This window comes from Cavia porcellus, unplaced genomic scaffold, assembly GCF_034190915.1.
Source record: "Cavia porcellus strain 051 isolate PalLab524CR breed Dunkin Hartley unplaced genomic scaffold, mCavPor4.1 scaffold_3, whole genome shotgun sequence".
NCBI classification, from domain to species: Eukaryota; Metazoa; Chordata; class Mammalia; order Rodentia; family Caviidae; genus Cavia; species Cavia porcellus.
In genome coordinates this window covers 85,623,910-85,639,735 of record NW_026947486.1, presented here as the reverse complement: position 1 = coordinate 85,639,735, position 15,826 = coordinate 85,623,910, and the positions used below count along the sequence as shown (strand labels likewise).

At 40.4% G+C, this 15,826-nt stretch overlaps 1 protein-coding gene across 8 annotated transcripts in view; it reads right to left on the bottom strand.

The window, feature by feature from the left end:
• Stag2 (STAG2 cohesin complex component) overlaps positions 1–14,160 on the bottom strand; it is a 171,269-nt gene extending 157,109 nt beyond the window's left edge. For 2 of the 8 annotated variants that reach the window (XM_063246372.1, XM_063246373.1), the window contains exon 1: positions 13,410–13,915. The gene's annotated coding sequence lies outside the window, so the exon portion shown is untranslated. Of the gene's footprint in view, positions 1–12,189; positions 12,366–12,437; positions 12,713–12,853; positions 12,884–13,409; positions 13,916–14,009 lie in introns of those variants that run through there. The other 6 variants (XM_063246369.1, XM_063246366.1, XM_063246374.1 and 3 more) reach the window with 6 other exon arrangements.
• Between the last annotated feature and the right edge of the window lie 1,666 nt (positions 14,161–15,826).

Here is a 15,826-nt window from a genome sequence, read left to right as displayed (position 1 = left end):
ACTCAATCCTTTTTTAGATGTTATTTATATTAATTACAAGAAATATTTAATACAACTTCAGAATGAAAATGATTTATACTTTATCAGTTCAAATTGAAAAATAAGCTTTTCTTCTACTTATCAACTTTTCTGCCTTCTTTGTGAAGTTTATCTTCCTCTACTGACTCATCTATTTAGGATTCTTGTCTCCTATTCTTTCCCTAAAGAAGGCATCACTATGAAATCTATAAATCATCCCACTGGGAGGCAGTGTATCAACATGTAAAGAAGTGTTCTAGAGCTAGATAAATTGGATTCAAGTGTAAGCTTTGCCACATATAAGCTATGTGAACTTGGGCAAGTCATTTAAACATTTGGTGGTTGCAAAAAAAACCCTAAATGATAAAAAGCAGCTAAGCAGTGCTGCCCATCTGTAATCCCAGGTGCTCAGCAGGCTGAAGCAGAAAGATCACAAGTTTGAGCCCATCTTAAGAATTTACCAAGTCTCTGTCTCAAAAAACAAACAGGACTGGGAACACACCTCAATAGTAAAGCAGCCCTCGGTCCAATCCACAATACCACAAAATAAAAATGCTAAGGAGCCTACTACAAACTGCTTGTAACTGCCCAGTGAACTAGAACAAAGTGACTACTCTTACAACATACAACTCTTAAAGGTGAGTACTAATAATGCAATTATAGTCTAGGGTTTCATTTCTAGAAAACCCTAAGGTTTAAATTTAATTACTTTTTGAGAAACTGGATAATAAACACTACATAATGAAACAAGTAATCAAAAGTCACAAAAACATAGTTACCACTGGGCATGGTGGCACACACTTGTAATCCCAGCACTAGGGAGACTGAGGCAGGACTGTCCCAAGTCCAGGTAAGACTGAACTACACACTGTGATTACAAGTTCATCCTGAACTACACAGTGAGACCCTTTCTCAAACACACAAACACATAGAGAACTACAACAAAAAATAGTTTCTAGACTAATAAAGTAAATCTTTGAATTATAAGAAAATAAACATGGATATTTTTCAGAACTGTACATTTAAATATGATATATTTATACCCAATTAGCTCTCAAATTAGGCTTCCTTTGTTGGGTATTTGGTATTTTGGGGGCATTTTTTTTGAGACAAGTTTTCACTGTGTAGCTTAGGCTAGCCTTAAACTCACTATCTAGACACTGCTAACCTGGAACTCAGAGCAATACTATAGTACCTCAATTAATGAATGTTTTCTCTTTGTGAACAATATTTCACAAACAAAAGTGACAAAATTTTGTTTCTGTTCGCAAATACTACATCAGGAGACAAGACTGTGGCCATCTTTTCCAAAATCATGGAACAAATTAAGTTCATGAACTGGGGTAACACTGCACTACTGTCTCAATCTCTCAAATTTTCAGTTTACAGGTATGTACCACCACACCTGGTTCAAATTAGGTTTTCTATTTTTCTGCAGCACTTGGATAACTGCTTCAGTCTAACCTCAAAGGATTAGGTACTAATTCCCTATTAAGGATACTTTCCTAATAAAATCCCATACTCCAAATGATTCCTCTGAAATTTATCAAGTATATTTAAAACATCCAAAGATGAATGCAACTATTTAATACTTTTCAATGAATAACAGCTGATATTTAATCAAGTCTAGAAAGTACATACACTCAAAAACTGAAAAAATCCATTTGTCATTGACAAATTTGCTTTTCAAAAACATACCTTCATGCTTCTACTTCCCTGCCAGCCGTGACTACCACCACTTCCTCAATTTCTCTGCCAGGCGTAAAGTTTGAGGAATGTCTTTTGGCCTACATGAACAATAGAAATAGGGAGGGACATATCCCAAAAGAAAAGAATTACAGCTTTGCTAGTATTGCCTAAATTTTCTCTCCTTTAGTACAGAAATTAAATTCTCAAACATGCTCCTATGTTTAATACTATTTATTTAGACCAGAAAAATGTGTTACACTAAAAGAGCAAGAGAACATTAAAATATTTTTGTAGTAATATTCTAGTTGCCAGGAAGTTGCAAATTAGATACAAGGCAACATATAGATGAATGAAAAATTACTTTGCTTCTGAAAAGAAAAAAAAAAGGTTTAGAAATCTCAAAAGAGGATATCACACTTTCCAATCCTGAAATAAAGATACTTCAAATATTACCTATCATTGCACATTGGATGTATATCCCAGAAATATACTTTTTTTTTTTTTAGTTTTTTGAGACAGGTCTCATTCTGTAGGCTAGACCAGCCTTGAACTCACTATGTGCTCTAGGCTGCTCTAGAATGAGGTCCTCCTGCCTCATTCTCTTGAGTGCTAGAATTACAGACATGCACCATTATGACTGATGAGAATGAATTAATAAGTATTTCATACTGGTAGCAACAACTTTTAAGTTAGTATTACAAAGAAACCTAAATTCAAAATTAGAACAGGAACACATACAAACAAAATCTTGCCAGGCACAGTAGTACATGCCTGTGATCCCAGTACTCTGGAGTCTGGAGGCTGAGGCCGGAGGATCACAAGTTCTAAACCAGCCTGAGCTATATAGTGAGTTCAAGGTCAGCCTGAACTACATAGCCAGACCTTGCCTGCAAAAAAAAAAAAAAAAAAAAAAAAAAAAAAAAACCACAACAACACTTTAAATTCTCATTTAAAATTACACATCTAGGACTTTAACGTAAGAGCCTATAAGAGAATCCCATATAGCAAAGTAATTGGTGGTGATGTTTTGCCCAGGTTGGCTATGAAGTCCTGGGCTCAAGCAATCTTCCTGCTTCAGACTCCCAAGTACAGACCTTCACTAACATACTTTCTGTTGAACACCTACTACGACAAAATTTGGATTATCATTACTGGTTATATAAGATCATCATGGATTCTTAAATTTATTAACCAGCAAAGCTGAAACTTTCCAAAGCCATATTAAAGTCCTCAGTCATTGTTTTCCCCCTAAGGTTTTTCAGAGAATTGTTTATTTATTGTTAGTATCACTAATTTCAAATTACGGACACTGTCAAAACTTCATTGATGATTGAGTAAAGCACTTGCCTAGCATGAAGTCCAGGTCCCTATCCCTTATCTCAGTACCACATACATACATGCATGCATGCATGCACACACACAAGGGAAGCAGGAAGGAGGGGGAAAAAGTGAAACAGCATTGATGGCTATTAGTTGTAGCCTAACACTCCTTAAACGAGAGAGAGAGAGAGAGAGAGAGAGAGAGAGAGAGAGAGAGACAGAGACAGAGAGAGAGAGAGAGACAGAGAGAGACAGAGAGAGAGAGAGACAGAGAGAGAGAGAGAGAGAGAGAGAGAGAGAGAGAGAGAGAGAGAGAGATTGTGTGTGTGTGTGTTTTGGATGTACTGGAGATTAACCCAGGGCCTCTGCATTAATCTAAGTAAGATCTAGCCCTTTTTTACTTTGTGACAGGATCTCTAAATCACTAAACTGCTCAGGCTGGCAATAAACTCATGATCCTCCTGCTTCAGCTTCCCAGTATGCTGAGAGTACAGCCTGTGCCACAAAACCAGTTATATATATATATATATATATATTTTTTTTTTGTCTTTTTCCTTTTTATCGGTACCAGGGATTGAACTCACGACCTCCTGCTTGCAAGGCAGGTGCTTATGCCGCTGAGCTAAATCCCCAGCCCAAAACCAGTTATATTTTTAAAATACAAACTTTAAATCTTTTTGTGATGATAAAATCAAAGTAACAATATTCCCTGAGGGCACTCTATGTAATCTAGTTTACTACTGTATATCATACCACTAATAGCCATTTTTTTAAAAACTACACTGATTGTGTATAATAAACCCCCCAAAATAACCTTTTTGTCCACCACAATCACTATCTAGCCCACAAATTCCTTCAACTGATGAGCAATGCAGTCCTTCAGACTGTGTCTCTTCCTCCAGATGATTTCAGCAAACTAAAAAACGTAACAGGTCTACTTAATGGTGTGGCTGTCATATAAAGACAGTGACACCAATAAAACTCTTAAAACTAGCTAAGGGGAAAAAAAACAAATTGCTGAATTAAATACAAACAGCCAAGTACAAAAACAAAACTGGAAATCCTCTTAAGATCAGAACTCTACCACTAACTTCCAGTTGGAAAATAATCTTTATTTATAATACAGTAGTACAATACACAACTGGGACAAAATCATTTCTCCATATCTGAATATACCTTAATAACTGGGGGGGAGCACAACACACAAACAAATGAGAAACACTAAATAATTATAAAATTATCATAAATTAGAAGGGTTTTTTTGGCTTGTTGTTGTTGCTTGTTTGTTTTGGTGCTAGAGACTGAACAGAATCTAGCAAATGCTGAACACATACTCAGCTATATCCCCAGACTCAAGAGAGCTATTGATTTCATGAAATGACACAACAATCTCTATAAGACATAACCCTCCAATTATATTACAGAATCAGTTTAACTTTGGTTAAGTCTCTAAACGTGGGCCTTTTCTTTTGTGTCTTAATATTACTTCACCCTAGTCACAAAGTATTTCTCTTCTTTCAGCTGTGTTCTCAGGGCCCCATGGAATATGTAATCTACGTGTTCTCCTATGAAAATAGTAAAGGAAACCTGAAGAATACATAAAGAAAACAAATCCAGATGTAGTTAAATTGGTGTGGTGTGTGTGTGCACGTGGTTTTTGTTTTCTTCTACTTAGGTGAACCTCAGGGAAGTTACTTTTCAACATTAAGATACATAATCACCCAAGTCCAAGTCACCTGAAAAAAGCCTACTGGAAATTCACCTGGGTTTTAAAAACCACTGCATTGTCTTTTACTACTGACTCTGCACCAATAAAAATTCTCCTAAAAAGAGTAAAAATAAGCAAACTATCACAATACAGCAATTTTAAGTAATTCAAATCATTTTAATGCCCATGTAAAACATTATAGGAGTTTTGAAGCCCTTCTTACCACTTACTAATTGGCCAAGTTATCTGGCCTCCCTATGCTTCAGTTTCTTCTGAAAAGGGGTAATTAATTAGGGTCACAATATATCCTAGTTTTTCTGAGACAGTCCTAGTTTACATTATTATCTCAGCATGTTATCTGATTAGTACTCCTTTTCATTCTCCAAAGTATCCTGCCTTAAACAATCACATGGGTCATTCTACCTCACAGCGTTATAAAGATTTAGTTAATACATACAAATCTGCAAGTGTCTGGAACATAGTAAGTGTTTAGCCAGTCTTTCAATGACATGTTATGAAAGAGCTTTAACTATACAATAACAGGGCTCCCACAGTATTCCTTTTTACAAATAAAATTATGAATTTTGCTTCCCACATTGGAGATGAGGGATACTGAGGATTGACTGAACCCAAGGCGTTGGCACTAAGCTACATTCCCAGATCTTTCATTTTTTTGAACAGAATCTGTCTTAATCACTAAGGTGCCCAGGCTGGGACCAAATTTGCAATCTTACTGCATCAGCCTCCCAGGGTGCTGGGATTACAAACTTACACCTCCTAAAACTGCTGTTCATCACTTGGGAGAACTTTCCTAAAGAATGACGCTTATGAAATGATCAACATAAAATATGTAAATTTGACTCATGGCTATAAAAAGCAGTAATACAATAGGCATGGTGGTGCATGCCTGCAATCAAAGCTTGACTAAGGCAGGAAGATCACAAACTTTGAGGCCAGCCTGGACACTCAGTAAGACACTGTTTCAAAATAAAAACAGAGCTGGGTATATAACTCACACACTTACCTAGATACATCAAGTTCTGGATTCAATTGCCAGTATTCAGAGAGAAAATCACTATTATATACAGTATATTCAGTTTCAACTCATCTCCACTAATTATCTTAGATTTTTCTTAAAAATTCAACATTCAGAGCTAAGCATGGTGGTACACGTCCATAATTTTAGCACAACGTAGTTTCAAACAGGAGGATCATGAGTTCAAGGCCAATCTGTGCTACCTTAACAGGTTCAAGGCTAGCCTGCACTACATAGTGATATCTTGTCTCCAAAATACCAAAAACAAAACAAAAACAAATAAATTCCAACACCCACCACTGTTTCAGATAAGGAAAACCCTAGCTATAGTTTATAAAATGCAGGGATGAAGAAAAACAAGAGAAAACTGAGACCAAGTTCTAATCTTAATAATCTGGGGCCATGACATTAACTTTCTCATCTGAAAGAAATAAAAACAATAAAGTGAAAGATGACTTAGAACAAAAAAAAGCTAACAAAATATATTAACAGATTTTTAATCTTTTTGGAGGGCAGTACTGGGGATTGAACCCAGGGCCCTTTTGAGACAGGATTTTGCTAAATTTTGTACTCTGAGCTTAAACTTGTCATCTTCTTTGTCTCATCCACCAGAATAGCTCGTATTACAAGTGTTGCTACCTAAATTTTTAATTCAAACCCAGTCACAATAAACAAATTAAAGGACTGAGGGACTAACCGAAGACACACTTACTTTCCATTTTAGATAGAGCATAAATGATATAAAGAAAAACAGTATCTGTGGTGAAACCATTGTGTATACTACAGTGTGACCTCCCCAAAAATCAATTCAAACCCAGCATGACAGGACAGGCCTGTAATCCCAACACACTGGAAGGCTAAAACCAGGAGGAACATAAATTCAAACCCAGCCAGAGCAACTTAGTGAGAACCTGTCTAAAACTAAAAAATACAAAAGGACTGGGGATATAACTCAGTTTGGTGGGACTTTTTTTGTCTTTTTCATTTTTATCGGTACTGGGGATCGAACTCATGACTGCCTGCTTGCAAGGCAGGTGCTTATGCCACTGAGCTAAATCCCCAGCCCCAATATAACTCAGTTTGAAGACAATGGTGTCAAGCCCAGTACCACAAAAAATAATCAGGTATTCAACCTATATTTTTAAAAAGTATTCAACATACCCTACAAACTTTAATGAACATACTCAAGAGCAGAGCTCAAATTTATTTCAACTATTCTGAAAATTAGTATGCAACAGTATAAAACCTTTATTTGGCAGCAGTTCATCTTGACTAAAAACTTTTACCTTTTAAACGAAAAAAATTTTGATTTTGAAAAATTAAAAATTATGATGCATGCACTCAAGTGAGAGACAGGCCAAAATCTAATCCAGATAAAGGAAATAACTGAGTTTAACAAAAACAAAAAATACAAAAGTTTTGAATTCAAGCTAGTCTGGGTGTGATTTAGGGCAAGTCATTTAATCTGTAGTTGAGAGCCTCAAGTTCCCCTTCAGTAAAATGATATGGACTTGCAAGAGAAGACTAAACAATTAGTGTTAAAACAGGTTCAAAAGATTCAAACGGCAATCAATTACATTTTTTAAATATATAAGGATTCAAGAAATTACAGGTCACATCCTATTACCACAAATGTTTGTCTTGCAAAAAAATGTAGCAAGAACTCACTATCCCACTCAACTAACTTATTTTTTATAAATAAACTATGGAGCCAGGTGTGGTGATGCATACCTATAATTCCAACATTGAAGCTGAGACCAGATCACTTCGAGGCCAGCCTGGGCTACATAGCAAGACTGTCTCAAAGTAAAAAGAAATTTTACCTTTAAGTTGTACATGAAGTTCTCCATAACCTAACAGAAATCTCCCTAGTTTGTCTCATCTAGTCATGTATTTTTCCTATGAAAATTTTTAAAAATTTTTAAATTTTAAAAAAACAAACCATTTAAAACAATTTCAATAATCTCTTGGTGCCTACTAGTTGGTGTTAAAGAATTATAGCAAGCATATATTGAAATCCCAATTCTGCTAGGAGGCCAAGGCAAAAAGATTCCAAGATGAAGCTCAGCTTGGGCAACTCAGCCACACTGTCTCAAAATGAAAAGGGAGTGGGAATGAGGCTTCCTGGAAGAGTGCTTCCCTAGACACATGAAGGCCCTGTGTTCAGTCCTCAGTATCTGAAAGGCATTTCATGAGACTGAAAACGAAAGCAAGTTTACTTCTCTGTATCTTTGCCAAATAGATCATGTACTAAATAACATTTATGATAGCTGAATGAAATTTTAAAAATTATACAGGGAATATTAAAATGCCTAAACACATGTCAAATGCAGAAAAATCACAAAAGAAACATAAAGAACTTTTAAAGTAGCTCTAACTTTAAAGTTCCTTTTAATTCTCCAACAAGTAATCACATTTCAATATACACAAACACTTATCACTAATTGGACTACCCATTTATTTTGCTATTCTCCCAACTCCCAAAATAGTGCTCCACTGGAGTAAAATGTAAATTTAATTTTAAAAGTTAACTTGCAGCATCAAAAACTGAAGTTTTCCATTATAAAGAAGCCACAGCTAAAACTAATATGCTATTCACTGTGTACTACCTTCCCACACAAGACAGTGGGTCGTATCAGTTAAATTTGCAAAATATTAGGCATTATGAAACTGTCCATAACATATTTTCACATCTAACTCTGTATGTCCAAAGGATGAAGTCTGAGCCTGCCCCCCTACTCCAACCACCTACCTAATTTACCTCACATGTACTCCAGTGATCACAGAAGACATTAAGGTTGAAAAGGAAAACAAAACATTGAATTTCATTAAAATCTGCTGGGCATGATGTCAAGTTTTAGTAATCTCATCTAGTCCAGAAGTTGAGGCAGGAGGACAGATTTTTGAGGCCAGCATAGGCTATATAAAAAGAAACTGTCTCAACAAAAAAGTTTTTAAAAGGAGTGGGATATAGACAGTCTCACAGCACTTGCCTACCATGTGCAAGGCCCGGGGTTAAATCCCCAGCACCACCGAAAAAAAGAAAAAAAAAAAAGGGAAAGGAAGAAATCTGGAGTGTTTACTTTAAAAATGAAAACTCGATCTGGCATGAGGGCACATGCCTATAATCCTGGTACTTAGAAGGCTGAGGCAGGAGGTTCACTTGGGCTACACAATGCATTGAAGGCTAGTCTGAACTGCATAGCAAGACTCTTTAAAAAGCCAAAAATAAAAATAAAATTAAAAACCAAACTAAATAAATTTCAAAGTTACCAAAGTCATAATTTGGTTTAGTAGTTTAGCTGTTACTTCGCCACAATAAAATAAACTAGATGCCACAATCTCCAGCATCTACTTAAGAATATTTGTATAAGAATAAAAACTTGAAATATGTAATCTGTCTTTCTTTAACATTTTTCTAAAGCTGAAACAGTTACAAAATATACATACTAATGTTACCAGATGTGAAATACACATCCTCAGACTGGAGTGGAATTTTGGTAAGATGGAAAACATCTTACCAAATATAAAAATTAAAAATCCAGTATTTTTTATTCCGTATAATGTTGACATATATTCAAGAGTACATTTCAAAGGAAAAAAATAAACCTGACACTAAACAATACAAACTACAGGAAATAAGCATTTACCTTAGACTTGAGCAGTTCAAAAATACATTAATTAAAGAGGGTTTTAATTATGCACTTTTACTGATGACTGATAACAAGAATGGTCTTAGTAGAAAATATTTTAATAGTTCACATATCAACTTCTAACTAGTGACAGAACCGTTCACTAAAAAGGGGGCTGATTTAAATTGTTTTAAACACAAACACTCATTTCCATATCAGCTATAAAAGAAGAACCCACTCCACCCTCCCTGCCAGCTTCTGATAGTTTAGCATACTATAGTTTTTTCCTAGTGGGAAGGAATGGCTAGTAAGTACATTTATTTCCCACATTCATTTCCCAATCTGCTTCTTTACTAAGTCTAATATTAAACCTACTGAAATTGAATTCAGCCACCTAGATCCTCCTACCAGGATTGCTCTCTATGGCACCCCAATTCCTTCCACTGTCACTACCAATGCCAAAGCCCCTCCTATTAATAGTAAATCCCTTTCATACTGACTCATTCTAACTCCAACTTGATGAAACAAGACACCAAGTAGAATTTTTTAAATCTGCAAATGGAATTTTCCTATTCTCAATGAATTTAAAAGGAAACTGAAAGAGCACTTTCAGATTAAATTGCAAACATTTAAATGCCAATCGATTTATTAAAATGTATGTTGTTTATTCTATACCGGTTCAGTTATTTTTTGAAAGTTTGTGTTGCACATTGTGTACTTACATATAAGGTTGTTTACCGTGTAAATGACTGTAATATAAATATAAACTTTACAATTTGGAATTTTTCTTTTCTAAGAAAGGAAATTTCCAAGAACACAGAAAAGTACAAAGTAACAATGAGCTCTCCTCTACTTCCAGCTACAATTATCAACTCAAGGCCACTTTTGTTTCATCTCTATCTCCTACCATTCCTTCCCCTCAATATTATCTTCAAAAAGGAAGAGGAAGATGCCGCCAAGTGCACTGAGAAAAACTCAAAGGTAGCCAAAAGTATCAAGACTAACAAATTCAGTCAAAAACGCAACAATATAACAGCGCAGACATCCTACCATCTCTTAGCTACGATAATAAATGTCTTTAAGAATTCAGTTAAAAACAAAGAAATAACCATCTTTAAGAACTGTAATGAAGTCCACAAGACCCAAAGGGTACATTTTAAAGTACACCTAAAAGGATAAATGGGAGTATGTGGTGAAAAGGAACTTAAAACATTTGCAATTAGCTTGCATTCACATAGCATCTTAGCTTGAAATGAAAACGACTACTTAACATAATGTGCCATTAAAATTACAATTCAATCATTTGAAAAATCGCTGAATACTTATGCCTTAACTGGTCCTTATGATTCCTAATTACAGACTGATATCAATGTAGAACGAAAACCACGCATTTTAGCCTATGTGGTTTAAAATGTTCAAAATTAACACCACTGTTCATTGGAAAATATATCAAAGCAAGTCTAAACTACCTGAATTGTACGTCACTAAACCGCGATGTATCCACTTTCCAGCCCCCCCCCCCTTTTTAATAAGTTCACATATACCCTTAAACGCAACGCGCTAGGTTACAGACAGATTAGGAGACCGCCTCCTGCTTTTGCTCCTAACCAATGCGCAGAGAGAGAAGGTTGGCAGGAAAGTGCTGCGAGGACAGTAACAAACACCAGCAGCTCCGGAGCAGGCCCTGCTAGAGCCAGGAATGACGCACTTCGGTAACCCGACTCTTTCTCCCCTCCACCCCCCGCCCCCAGCAGCCGCGCTGACACCGCCAACAGCCCGGAGTAGGGAAAAAAGACAACAGAAAAAAGGCAGAGCCTGGACCGCACCAGGTTTCATCAAGAAAACCTCGATCATTCCTCTTTCGACACTAACCACTAGAACTAAACAGGAAAAGAAGCTTCGTGCTTTAGCAAGTCCCATCATGGAGGTTTAAGAGTCACTAAATTAAGCTGATAATGAGTCCAATCCACAGAGACAAATACAGGGTGTGGCTGCCGTGAAATAAGGCGGTCCGTGGGAGAAAAGGGGTACGGAATTTACACTCCAGTGTGCAGGGAAGATGGGGTTCTATGGGGGTGGGGAGGACAGCGGGGAGGCGGCCCGCGCATTTTAAGGAACCATTGCAAACCAACACAAGCTTCTCGTTTACTTAAACCTAACCCTACAGATCAAAAGTTTCTAGGAGATATGGCACGTAAACTATAAATAACCGTTTAATCAAAAACCATGTCCCTCAATGTAAAAACTATACCCAAGAGAAAGGAGGGAGAGGGACAGGGTGGGCGACAATATAAAAAACATCCTAGGCCAAGGAGGAGAAAGTCTCACACACCGAAAGAAACTACTAATGCAATAATTAAAAATTAAAGCCAAACACTGAAGCATGAAAACAAAACAAAACAAAAAAATCACAGGTAGCCCATTACAGTTGAGGATTAAAAATAAGATGTTATATACACAGAGGAAGAGCAGAAACTAAATGTCGAAAGTACAGCGGTTTATAAAAAACTAAAGGCAAAACAAGACATTCTCGCGACGGGAGGGGAAAAAAGGCCGAAATCAACAATACGTTTACGATTCTAGGCCAGAAGAAAATGGGAACGGGGCTCAAAGTTTTGCGGAACTACTTGATGCTGTTTCCCACACCTTCTCTCTCCCATGGCCCATCCGACCCTGTTCCTCCTAAAATTGCCGTCCTCGGAGCTCCGGATAGGTGATAGAAGAAAAGAGAAAGTCGCCCTCAAGCATGAATAAAAGTGTGGAGGGAAAAAGCAGCGGCTGCCTACCTGGGGCAAGGATCAGCTCAGTTCGTGCCGTGAGAAAGACGTGCGGGTGGGGGTGGAAACGAAAAGCAGCACTAAAACTAAAACAAAAGTGGCGCCAAAACCCCCCAACAAACAGCCTTCCACTCCCGCCCTTCCCCCTCCGCCCATGCCAGGCAGGCAGGGCCCCCTTCGGGGCAGGGGCTGCGCGCGGGGGCCAGCGCCGCCAGACCCCCGCCTGTTTAGAAAATTGTTGCCCTAAGAAAACTGACCGAACTCGGGCCTCGGAAGGGATGAAGAGATCGATGCCAACCGCTCTCCCAAGCAGTTCCCCCACCACGCGCTGTGGATGGTGGGGCGGGGGAGAAGCAGAGGGGCCCGTCACATGAATGTTGTTCCCTCTCTAGGAAGGGAGGAAGAGAGGGAGGGAGGGGAGGGAAGGAAGGAGGGGAAGGGAGCTGGGAGGGGGCAGGAGGGAGGGGTGTGATCGGAGTAGATTTTCCCTCGCCTCCCTCGGTCCGAGGCCCAAATATACACAACTGAGCCTCCTCGCTCTCCCCTCCCCCCTAGGCTGCCAGCACCACCATTTTGCTCGCTTCCTTCCCCTCGCCGCGATCGCGCGCTCTCCCCCACCCCAGCCCCAGCCTCCCGGCCTGCCTCCCCCACCTAGGCTCGCACTCCACCCCACCTCCAGTTTTGGCTCTCTCAGGCTTAAGAGCCTGCCGGAGAAAAGAAACCTAAATCTAATGCTACACAGGGAAGCAGAGCCTCCATCTTGCGCCGCTCCGCGTTCTCCATTTTGGGCCACCCATGGGGGGGTCCTCCGTAGAGGCCCCGAGGGAGAGTGGGGCGAGGGAAGGCAGAGAAAGAAAATCGTCAGCGAGGGTAGTCGGAGAGTCCTGCGGTAGAAAGCGGCTCTAGGAGTAGGAGGTAGGGAGGAAGGGGGCTGGAAGTTCCTCCGAAGTGTTGGGGTAGCGAGTTGTGGGGAGAAAGGAGGTCGGGGGGACGCGGGGGCGAGGAAGACGGTCCCCGCCTGGACGTAGCCGCGCACTCCATGGCTGCCCCCCGTGGGGGCCACAGGAAGCAGAGAGGGAAATGAAATGGCAACAGAGTGCCCGGCCTCTCTACCCTCCCAACTCTTCTCTGGCCCTGTGTCTGCCACACACACCTCGCGGTGGGCCCCGAGCCCTCCGGGTGCCCCTCCAAACTTCTAGAAGCTTCGCCTCCGCCATTTTATAACTTACCTCCCCCCTCAGCGTACACGGAGGCAGCAACGAGACTGTTCACCTCCCCCACTCCTTCCTTCTTTCTCAGGCCGGGGGCTTCTTCACCCCTGGGCTGGTACAAGATTTTTTTTTCCCCTTCCTCTTCTTTACACCCTCGAATTCTACTCAGGGACGGAAGCTCCCGCGGTTCTAGAACGGTGGGGGGTTTTGAAAGTGGCGATCGGATCCGGCGGGGTTTTTTTTTCTTTTTTTTTTTTTCTTTCTTTCTTTTTTTTTCTTTTTTTTTTTTTTTTTTGGTGGCGCTTCGGGATTGTTTGGGGTGTTCGCTCTTCAGCGACTTGGAGGCGAATGGAACGCGCAGGCGCCATCTGTCGGCCAGGAACCCGCGCCCGGCTCCCGTTGGGAGGGGGCGTCATCTAGCGGCACAGAGCCGGTACTGCAACGCCTGGCTCTGAGCCCTCCCACCCAGCGTCCTCCTCCCCACCACCAGCCAATCCTGGCCGCCCCACTCCCGGGTTCAGCGTCTCCAGCGTCTCCGACGCCTCCTGCAAGAGAGGCGCCCGCAGGGGCGCGCCGCCGAGTGGGGTAAACAAGGTGCTGTGCCCGCGATCGACTTACTCATTCGTTTGGACGCGCTTCCGCCGCGGACTCCGTGGGGCCGCGGTTCCTGTTTTTATTAGGCGAGCGGAGGAAGGTGTGGAAGGGCGGGCAGTAGGAATGTCCGGCGGAGCCCCGGCCGTGGGAATGGAGAGGCCGGGCTTGTCTGTTGACTTGTTCCCCCGGCTCCTCCGCCCCTCGCTCAGCCCCAGGCTGCTGCCCAGTGGGGCATCACCCTTCCCAGTCCCCTCCTCCGACACGCCCCAGCGACGGGCCTGCGACCCGAGTGCCCCCGGACCCTCGCGACGCTCCGGTAGGACCCTTTCGGGCCACAGGACCTAACTTCCAGAACTCTGGCACCTGACCCTAAACGATTAGACGTGGCTCGAGATTTTTGGTCGCTTTTTGTTTTGTGTATTTTTTGTTTAGAGAAAACGAACCTGATATAAGGAAGTCAGCCCTGGAAGAGAAATATATATATATATAATGTTTTTTCCCCCACCTTCGCAACTCACACTAGTTTTATGCTGAAAAAAACGTGATCTCTTTCAGGGTCTTAACAGACTTAGGGGACTGGACCACTTGGCCCGGCTAAGCTCTCCTCGGAGGGCTCCCCGCGCTGGAGGAGGGACAGAGCAGAGCAGAGTGCAGGGAAATAGCAAAGGGCAGAGGAGCGCTGGGACCTGGCCGGCCTTTCGCGCCTCCCCCACACACGCACTCCCTTCCTGGAAATCGGGGGAGGGCGGGCGGGCGGGCGGGAGATCGCCCCAGCGCTAGGAATTCGGCTTCCTTTAACCAGCCCTCTCCCCACGGTGTTTGAAGTAGCAAGGGGCCCCTTCCGCTCCTTTGACCCCCAGTAACTGAAGTCTGTCGCCTTTGCTTTTTGTTGTTTGTGTGAGTCCAGCGTGCTGGACCTTTGACTGCTAAGAACTCTGTACTCTGGGAAGGGAGAGCTCGGGAGGGCCTGACCCTCGCAAGCGCCACTTTTCCTAGGACAGGAAAAAGTGACCTGTTCACTATCTCCAGGACTATTCCAGAAGTTCCTGACACAGAGAATTTTGTTTAAAACTCATTTCCGTTTCTTGTTTTAACATATTTCTCTACTGTTACACTATTTCATTTAGAAGAAAGTGAATAAAATGTATTTAATAAGACAAAGAAGAAACAGTACAAGCTCCGTGTTAGATTTCACCTGATAATGATACTAAAGCATTCCTAATGTAATATAGAGATTATTTCAGTCCTTAAATTCCATTTCTTCACGTCTTTCTTAGTTTCTCTCATTCTCTGTGCTTTTTGGGGTTTTTTTTTCTGCAAATTTAAAAACAGAATTATGGTGTATTTAATCAGTGGAACAACAAAAGTTAAATAGAAAAATCTAAACAAGTAGCAAGAAATGAAGTGAGACATTTTTACTTAGCGCTAAAGCTGTACTACTATTACTATTCAAAAAAATTTTTCCATTTCTGTTATAGACTCATCTTTGGTAGAGTATTGTACTGTTTTAATAGGTTCAAATTACAGCATAATGCAGCTAGAACATTAAACGGTCAGTAGTGAAAGTTCTACAGAGTTATACATAAGTTGATACAAAATTTGAATCAAAGTAATAGAAAAGTTGGAGTGTATACCGTGTCTTTTTAGATTAATTTTACTTTAGTTGTTGCAGTTCACTATGAACTGATATTAAATGATTTCCTGTTTTATTTTTTTCCTGACTTAGTATTAGCTGAAAATGGTTTTCTGCCCCAAACATCACATTTATTGTAGGTGGTAGTTTCTCATTAGTTTTACAACTATATGGTGTTAGTTGATTATATAGCAACTGAAACTTTAAA